General features: G+C 42.2%; 1 protein-coding gene across 1 annotated transcript in view; it reads right to left on the bottom strand.

The window, feature by feature from the left end:
* Nucleotides 1-9,725, bottom strand: part of ACTR3B (actin related protein 3B) — a 1,022,089-nt gene that overhangs the window by 310,461 nt on the left and 701,903 nt on the right. The window lies entirely within an intron of this gene.

The raw sequence follows: 9,725 nt of genomic DNA, 5'->3' as shown, positions 1-9,725 counted from the left end.
AGGTGAAAGGCATTTATTACATGGCAGCAGCAAGAGAAAATGAGGAAGATGCAAAAGTGGAAACACCTGATAAAACCATTAGCTCTCATGAGACTTATTCACCACCACAAGAACAGTGTGGGGGAAACTGCCCCCGTGATTCAAATTATCTCCCACTGGGTTCCTCCTACAACACATGGGAATTCTAGGATTACAATTCAAGATGAGATTTGGGTGGGGACACAGAGCCAAACAATATCATGGACCAAATGGAGAAAGATGAGTGAGGAAGATATTCCAGATGGAGAAAATAACATGTGCAAAGAACTCAAAAGTAGAACATAACAGAAAGGGGAGAAATGTAAGCCTCTCCTCTGAAGTCACCCAGAATTTTCTTCAACATTTAATCTTCAATTACAAGCTGTAAATAATTTTTGCATATTATTAGTCCTGATGTTTTTCAGTTCAATGTGACATATTTCAGGAACCTCAATCAAATATCAAGAAATAAAATGTCAAATGCTGACTTACTTTGCATACTAGATACCAATGGAAGGTCATTGTCTGCAAAACCTACCAACTTGAAAAGAGCTTTGGACTAGGACCCAGGCTACTGATTCTAATTCCAGCTCTGGTCTAAGGTCACTAATACATATCAGTTGAGCCATTAATGTGAACAATCAAGTTGGAAAAGATCAACTTAATGGTTTCCTCTAGTTTTGATAGTGTGTACTTTTATGATTCTAACAAGGTTTAGTATTTCCTAAAGGTTGTCACACTGTATTGTCTCATGAAAGATTAACAAACCAAACTGATTGAGCACATCTGCAACTGCTCTGTGATAGTAATACAAAGGCTCCCAGAAGCACTGGCAGGGGATTTCCAAAAACCTACACATGACATGGGTACTGGGAGTGCTGGCTTTGTACCATGGAGTTCTGGCAGAGGCACTCAATTCAGTCTTGGTGACAGATCTTCTCCTGAGAAAAGGAAGTTTCCAGTGTACTCATAAGAATATCCTGGGCCAGCTTCATATAGATCTGTCCCCACATCCTGCCTTTTGTATAGAGCACTGAATGTAGTTACAATGAATTTGTTCCACTATAGTAACTGATATGGTCTGAATGTCTCCTCCAAAACTCATGCTGGAAACTGAATTGCCATTGTAATGGTATTGGAAGGTCGGGCATTTGAGAGGTGATTGGATTGTGAGGGTACCACTGTCATGAATGGATTATTGCTATTGTGGTACCACAGGGGTTTGGCCCTATTTTTTTCCTCTGTTTCTTGTACTCCCTTCTGCCTGTCAGCCTTCTACCATGGAAGAACTCTTGCCAGTGGCTGAAACCAATCTCTTGGACTTCCCAGCCTCCAGACTGTGTGCCAAATAAACTTTTATGTATAAATTACCTAGTCTGTGGTATTCTGTAACAGCAATGAAAAACAAACTAAGACAGTAGCCATTTTAAAGTAGTCTGCCCTTATCCCTGGAGGATACGTTCCAAGACCCCCAGTGAATGCCTGAAGTACCAAACCCAATACATACTATGTTTTTTTCCCATACATACATACTATATTAGTCTGTTCTTATGCTACTAGTGAAGACATACCATTGACACATGAGGATTATTACAATGCAAGGTAAGATTTAGATGGGGACACAGCCAAACCGTATCATTCCACCCCGGCCCCTCCCAAATCTCAGGTACTCACATTTCAAAACCGATCATGTCTTCCCAACAGTCCTCCAAAGACTTATTTCAGCATTAACTCAAAGGCCATAGTCCAAAGTCTCTTCTGAGGCAAGGCAAGTCCCTTCCACCTATGAGCCTGTAAAATTGAAACCAAGTTAATTACTTGCTAGATACAATGGGGATAAAGGCATTGAATACACCTATTCCAAATGGGAGAAAGTGGCCAAAACAAAGGGGATACAGGCCCTATGCAAGTCCAAAACCCAACAGGGTCATCATTAAACCTTTAAGTTCCAAAATGATCTCCTTTGACTCCATGTCTCACACCCAGGTCATGCTGATGCAAGAAGTGGGCTCCCATGGCATTGGGCAGCCCCACTCCTGTGGATTTGCAGGGACAGCCCCCTTCCAGCTACTTTCACCAGCTGGTGTTGAGTATCTGTGGATACATACAGGTCCAGGCATATAGTGCAAGCTGTCAGGGGTCTGGAGGACAGTGGTCCTTTTCCCATGGCTCTACTAGGTACTGCCCCAGTGGGGACTCTGGGAGCTCCAACCCCACATTTCCCTTCTGCACTGCCCTAGTAGAGGTTCTCCATGAAGGCCCTACCCCTGAAGCAAACTTCTGCCTGCACATCCAGGCACTTCCATACATTCTCTGAAAACTAGGCAGAGGTTCCCACACCTCAGCTATTTACTTCTGTGCACCTGCAGGCTCAACAGCTGTTGGAAGCTGCCAAGACTTGGGGATTGTACCCTCTGAAGCCACAGCCTGAGCTGTACCTTGGCCCCTGTTAGCCATGGCGGGAGCAGTTGGGACACAGGGCACCAAGTCCCTAGGCTGCACACAGCAGGGGGGCCTTGGGCCCAGCCCGCAAAACTATATTTTCCTCCTAGGCTTCTGGGCCTGGGATGGGAGGGGCTGCTGCAAATGTCTCTGACATGCCCTGGAGACAATTTCCCCACTGTCTTGGTGATTAACATTTGGCTTCTCATTACTTATGCAAATTTCTGCAGCTGGCTTGAATTTCTTCCCAGAAAATGGGTTTTTCTTTTCTACTGTACCGTCAGGTTGCAAATTTTTCAAACTTTTTTGCTCTGCTTCTTCTTGAACACTTTGCCACTTAGAAATTTTTTTCCACCAGATACCCTAAATCATCTCTCTCAAGTTCAAAGTTCCACAGATCTCTAGGGCAGGAGCAAAATGTCACCAGTCTGTTTGCTAAAACATAGCAAGAGTCACCTTTATTTCAGTTCCCAACAAGTTCTTCATCTCCATCTGGGACCATCTCAACCTAGACTTCATTGTCTATATTCCTATCAGTATTTTGGTCAAAGCCATTCTAAGTCTCTAGGAAGTTCCAAACTTTCCCACATCTTCCTGTCCTCTTCTGAGCCTTCCAAACTGCTCCAGCCTCTGCCTGTTACCCAGTTGTAAAGTCACTTCCACATTTTCAGGTATCTTTACAGCAGCACCCTACTCTACTGGTACAATTTACTGTGTTAGTCTGTTCTCATGCTGCTAATAAGGACATACCTGTGACTGGGTAATTTATAAAGGAAAGAAGTTTAATGGACTCACAGTTACACATGGCTGGGGAGGCCTCACAATCAAGGTGGAAGACAGAGGAAGAGCAAAGGAATGTCTTACATGGTGGCAGGCAAGAGAGCATGTGTAGGGAAATGCCTGTTTATATAACCATCGGATTTTGTGAGACCCATTCACTACCAAGAGAACAGCATGTGGGAGACCGCCCCCATGATTCAATTATCTGTGTCTGACCCCGCCTTTGATACATGGGGATTATTACAATTCAAGGTGGGCTTTAGGGTTGGGGGGAAATAGCCAAATCATATCACATACATAGGATAAAATTTAATTTATAAATTAGGCACAATAAGAGATTAACAACAATAATTAATAATAAAATGGAATGATAACAGTATACTATAATAAAAGTTATGTGAATATGGTTTCTCTCAAAATATCTTTTAAAAAATATTTTAATTTTTAAATGACATATTGTACATATTTATGATATACATATTAATCGTATTACGTATAATATATAGTAATCAGATAAGGGCAATTGGCATATCCATCATCTCAAAAATTTATCATTTCTTTGTGTCAGACATTCAGTATCCTCCTAGCTATTTGAAATGATATATCATTGTTAACTATAGTCATCCTACAGTAATGTAGAACACTAGAAGAAGTTATTCTTATCTACTTATAATTTTGTGTTCTTTAACAAATCTCTCCCTATTTCCCCTTCCACCACCCTTCCCAGCCTTTAGTATCCAATGTCTTACTTTTTGTTTCTATCAGATCAACTTGTTTTTGGCTTCTACATATGACTAAGAACATGCAGTGTTCAACTTTCTGTCCTCATTTATTTTTGGATCACAGTTGACTAAGATAACCAAAATCATGGATAAGGGGAGACTGCATATATATAAATGCATTTTATAACATCATGTTGTTTACCTTAAATATATACAATGAAATTTATTTTAAAAATACACCAATTACTAACATGACTTGCCAGCCAAATGCATTGGACAAGTCACTTAATCTCTCTGAGGCCTTTCTCTATCTCTTAAATAGATACAATAGTATGTACTTTGGAGGATTATTGAGTATATTAAATGATGTTCTACATATTAAAAACCCCCAACAAAACCTATTTTACAGTTGAGGCCCTTATAAAATTTAATGAGCAGATATATGGGTGGGAGGATAGATGGACAGATAGAAAGTGCTCTTTCTAAAATCAAACTTAACCACTTACTAAGGATATACAGAATGTCTTGGGATATTGTAAGAAGGTATGACTTATGACAAAATGTTATTTGAATTGTTTGCAATATATCATTTTCTATACCATAGGGAATGAGTTCTCTAACTTCTGTATCTGCTGCCTAATGTACTTTTTTCTCATTATTTTGTGCTAAGGCTTCCCAATTGTTCCTGTTGTTGTGATATTTTTGGATTTTAAAACATTCATGTTCATTTTTTCCATCGACTTCATAACTTTACAGACTTTGATCACCCTCACTCTTCAGCCTGGTTTTTCTAGCTTGAAAACTTTTGTTCTTTGTAGTTTATCCTTATAAGACAGCCTTCTTATCCCCTTGATCATTTGAAATTCTCTTCTCTGAATCATCTCCAATACCATTATGTATTCCTGATTGTCAGCTTAAAAGACTTGAAAACAGAGGAAAGTAAAATCAGTCATGAAATTGATGTTCTGAGAATATGAACATGCGTTAATTGCCAATTGAGTGGTAGACCCACTAATGTGCTTTCCCCAACCCTTCATATTCTGATAGAATATTAGAGTTGGGAGCTCACTTAGAGAGCACCTAGACTACTCTCTCCACTTGCTCCATCATAAGAGCCACCTGGGCCGTTTGTTAAATGTAAATTCCAAGGGCCGATGCACTGTCCAATATGGTGGCCACTGGCCACTGGTGGCTGCTGAGCACATGACATGTGGCTACTTTGAATTGAGTTGTGCTATAAGTGTAGGAAACACAATAGATTTTGAAGACTAAATGCAAAAGAAGAAGGCAAAATAACTCATTACTACTTTAAATTAGTTCTGTGTTGAAATGTTGAATTTCAAATATAGTAAATTAAATACAAGATATTAAAATTAATTTCATCTATTTATTTTTACTTTTCAAAAACTATAGCTGCTAGAAAATTTGAAATTCTATGTGTGGCTCACATTATATATCTACTGGACAAGGCTGGTCCAGACATACTGAATCAGAGCCTCCAAGGGAGCCGCTTCTGCTCACCAAGCATTCCTGGGGATGGTTACAACAAAGGAATTTTTTTTTTTTTTTTTTGTGAGACAAGATCTCACTCTGTCGCCCAGGCTGGAGTGCAGTGGCGCGATCTCAGCTCTCTGCAAAACCCACTTCCCAGGCTCAAGCCTTCCTCCCCGCTCAGCCTCCTGAGTAGCTAGGACCACAGATGTGTGTCACCACACCCAGCTAATTTTTTGTATTTTTGGTAGAGACGAGGTTTCACCATGTTGGCCAGGCTGGTCTCAAACTCCTGAGCTCAAGTGATCTCCCCACCGCGTCCTCCCAGAGTGCTGGGATTATAGGCATGAGCCACTGTTCCTGGCTGTGAGGAGGAAATTTTGAGAAACACTGATAACACAAAACTCATTTGACAAGTGAGGAAATTCAGGTTCAAGTTTTGCCACCTTTCCCAAAGTCATACCGAAACCACTAAGGGAAAGGCCCTGGAATCAGATTCTAACCTTATCACAGAAATGTATTGCTGTTTTGCTCACAGCTGTATCCCCAGGGCTTAGGACAGTATCCAGCATCAAGTTCTTCATTAACATATGTGGAATGAATGAATGAATTAATGAAGGGGGCCATTTAGCCACAATACTTGTGAAGCAGACTGCATAATTTCAGTACCACAACAAGCTGGTCTGCTTTGTTCTGTTCTTGAGGCCGTAAATAGCAGCACTGAGCAAGGGAAAGAATAATACATTATAGGTCATCTAGAAACTACCCATTCCTTGAAAAAACACAACAAAAGCCATATTAGCATCTGCTGGAGAGCTTTTTTGCATGCAAACCTGGCATCCAAGTCATCCCTTCGGTAAGTGTCTACGGAATGATTTGTGCCACTAAGAAACAATCTCCACAGGTTTTGTTTGTTTGTTTTTTAAAGTCCACTTGCTGGAAATACTGCCTTCTCTACTAAAAATAGAAGAGAAAGTTTGGTTTGTTTGTTCTAAACTACCTAAGCTGTTCAGAACCCAGGGGCTCTGCTCCCTACTCCCTCTGGGGCTAATGGTTTCTATTTTTAATCTGTTGTGTGCAGAAAGAAAAACAGCATTGAAAGAAGGTACTTTTCAGATAAACTGTAAGTATGCTCTGGCTTCCATATGTGGATGTGCCAGAGCAGCGCACTTTGCAGAAATCAGGAATGACAAGAAAAGAACTGCATTTGAGTCACCCAACAACAACAAAAAACAAAACCTAATTACTTGCCTCGTCCTCTGTGTCCTATAAATTACTCAGCAGGCAGTGCCAAGGAGGAAGCACAATTTCATAGCATCATTATGAAGTGATGGAACAAATCTTCCGTGTGGGCAAACATTTAGTAAGATGGGAGAGTGACTCACAGACCTTTCTGCCCATTGTTAGAATCAGTCCCCACCTGCCTCTCCATGGGCTGAAATAGTCCGTTGTCATGCTACTGCAGAAAAATCTAATTGCAACCTCCATCCACCAGCCCCTCTTGAATTGCTCAAAGGCTTAGCTTTAATTGCATAACACTGGGAGGGAGAAGCAGAAAAGGCAAAGTGTGTTCAGCCTCTAGAAAAATGGAAATTGGTGGGAGGTCACATGCCTAGTGGTCTGGGAACCATCTGTCGTGTCACCTGGAAAACTTCTTCCAGTACATATTTCCAGGGCCCACCCTAAACTCGAATCACAGTGTGAGTCCCAAGAATCAGTATTGGTCCCCCAAGTGATGCCTATGCACATGAATGTTTGGAAACCATGAGTCCAGAATCATGCCAACCACACCTAATTTTTTCAAAGTGGAACTGAATTATATGGATGAATAAATGAAAGTGTCACATTCTTTACCCATTCCAGTACACAGGACTCTTTCTTCCAGCATAAGACTCTCCCTCCTGAACCACAGTCTGGCAGGACACTCTACGTGGTAGCAAGTCCCAGAAGACAGCCTGGCTGAAGAGCCCGCATTTCCAGATTCCTTGATCTGCACCAGAACTCTGCAGCCTTCATTGGAGATTCTGCTTCCGCCAACCACTGTCCAAATCAAATACAGCTTGTTTCCTACTTGGACCCTATTCCCTACCTGGCAGACCCTCCACAGACCAGTTTAGTTTCTGCCACGGGCAAGCCTTCGCCTCTCCTGCAAGGGGTGCTACCACAACCATGTGCCTTGTGTCATGCCCTTAGACATGCTAGTACTCACCATGGGATGAAGAATTTCAGAGACAGAAATGATCCAGGAATGGAATCATATTAAATGTGTGCCTCAGCTGAGTTCAGAAGGTTGCTGGTGACCACGTAAGGGAGTGGAAAAGGCATTCAGCGTGTAGGATACAGAAAAGAGCTGGATATCAATCAGAGAGCAAACAAAATAAGGAAGAGCCGAGAGGAGCCCTTGCTGCGGTCACGGGAAGACAAGGCCATGAAGGAAAGAAAGTGTGGTCAGTTGCTGATTTTTCTTCAACTTCATCCCTGCCTCACTAGCTCCTATGGCTGACGCTTCCAAGGCTGGTTGTAGGTGCAAGGGCGTCAGGAGAGAAGGTGCCTTTTACATTTACAGGGAAGGTACAGCTGTTGATTGGCATTGGTGCCCCCTGGGTTGCATAAACTACTCTCCCTCCTCTATCTCCCCTCCTCCTCTGTGTGTGTGTCTCTCACTGTCTCTCTACCTCTGCCTGTCTCTCCATCTTTGTGTTTCTGTCTTTCTCTGTCTCTGTCTCTCTATCTCTGTCTCTTCCTCCTGTCGTGTTTCTGCATTTCTTAAGATTCTCTGTCCTTCCAACTGAGAAATGCCTCATCCCAGCTGGCCCCACAATTCTCCCCTTTGCCCCCGAGTGTCTATGGACCACCTCCCTCTCAGGACTCCTCTCTCCCATGGTGATCTTTCTGAAATGGATCATTTTGAAGACAATCCCCAGGCATCTCCAAAAAGAAGAATGTTCAGGATCCGCAGCTCTGTGTTGCTGTCTGTGGAGACGACACTTGCTCACAAAAGACACTCTTCTTGGCTTTGCTGCTGGCCATGGAGCTGCAGCCGCATCCTCTCTCCTTGAGCTTATCTGGGGATCAGACGACAGGCTGTCGATTCTGCACACTCCAGGGGAAACTTCTGCAGCCTCCACGTGGTTTTCTTGAATTGCCTTTCAGTCATCATGAGGCAAGAATAGCACATCCCATTTTCCCCATCCCTGTGGCAGTGGTGAGGCAGCCAAGTGGAGGGAAGTGTCCGATTATTCTGAAAGCCCTCCTCAAAGGAATTTCCTTCCTCAGCCTCCTCAACCTCACCTTCTCATAGGGGACGGAGGTGAAAAATTAATGGTGCACAGACACAGCCAGCTTTAGTTGATTCCTCAGGCAATGCCTATATAACCATCTAGCTCCTCTCCTTAAAATGTGGCAATACAGTTTTTTGTTTCCAGCCCAAACTAATGAGTCTTATTTTACTAACTTTTTTCTCATCTAGAATTATAATTCAAGGTGATATTTATTTTAAGGGAAACATGTATATATTGCCATAGAATTATGATGTAATCCAGGAGAAAAAGTAGGAGGGAGTGTCTCACCTTGTCTGGGACAATTAAGGAAATCTTTTCAAAGGAAGTGATACTTGAGCTGAGTTTGAAGGTTGAATAGGAGGCACTGGGCTTCTGCGTGGAGATAGGGACAGGTGCTATTCTAGGTTTAATGTCACCAGATACTTCCCTTTCATGTTCTTTAGCTCGTATAAGAATTCAAAAATCATTTCTAGAGCTGCCACACACTAAATGTCAAATCATTTGTAGGGAGAAAAAAAAGGGAGATTGAAACCGGTAAGGACTGGGATTTGATAAATGAATTACAGAGAAGACAGCCCTGCCCCTAGACAGCAAATATACTTCACTGATGCCTGGGAGAACTCAGGACTCCAAGACAATGAGATATTCCCATTGTGTGCTCTCTCTTTCTCCCTTTCCCTCCATTCCCCAACGTGTGTGTGTGTGTGTGTGTGTGTGTGTGTGTGCATGTGCAAATAGGCCATGGGTTTAGGGTCCATTTTTGACCCCTCTATCCAAATCCATTTTAGACAATAAGTAATTCTAGAAAAAGGAAAACAGTGAATGCAGCAACCCAGGAGTTTCTACAGAATTGAAGGTCAATGTCCTACGAAGCTTTCTGAAGGTGCCAAAGGAGAGAAAATATCAAATGGATTCCAGAGAGACAAAAACACGTTGAATAAAAAACATTCCTGCTGAGTTAATACAAGCTGTCTCCAGGGCCTGAGCAGAT

The sequence above is a fragment of the Hylobates moloch genome, unplaced genomic scaffold, assembly GCF_009828535.3.
Source record: "Hylobates moloch isolate HMO894 unplaced genomic scaffold, HMol_V3 SCAFFOLD_1, whole genome shotgun sequence".
Classification (NCBI taxonomy): Eukaryota; Metazoa; Chordata; class Mammalia; order Primates; family Hylobatidae; genus Hylobates; species Hylobates moloch.
Note: the sequence above shows the minus strand (reverse complement) of the source record. Positions and strands in the feature narration are given on the sequence as shown.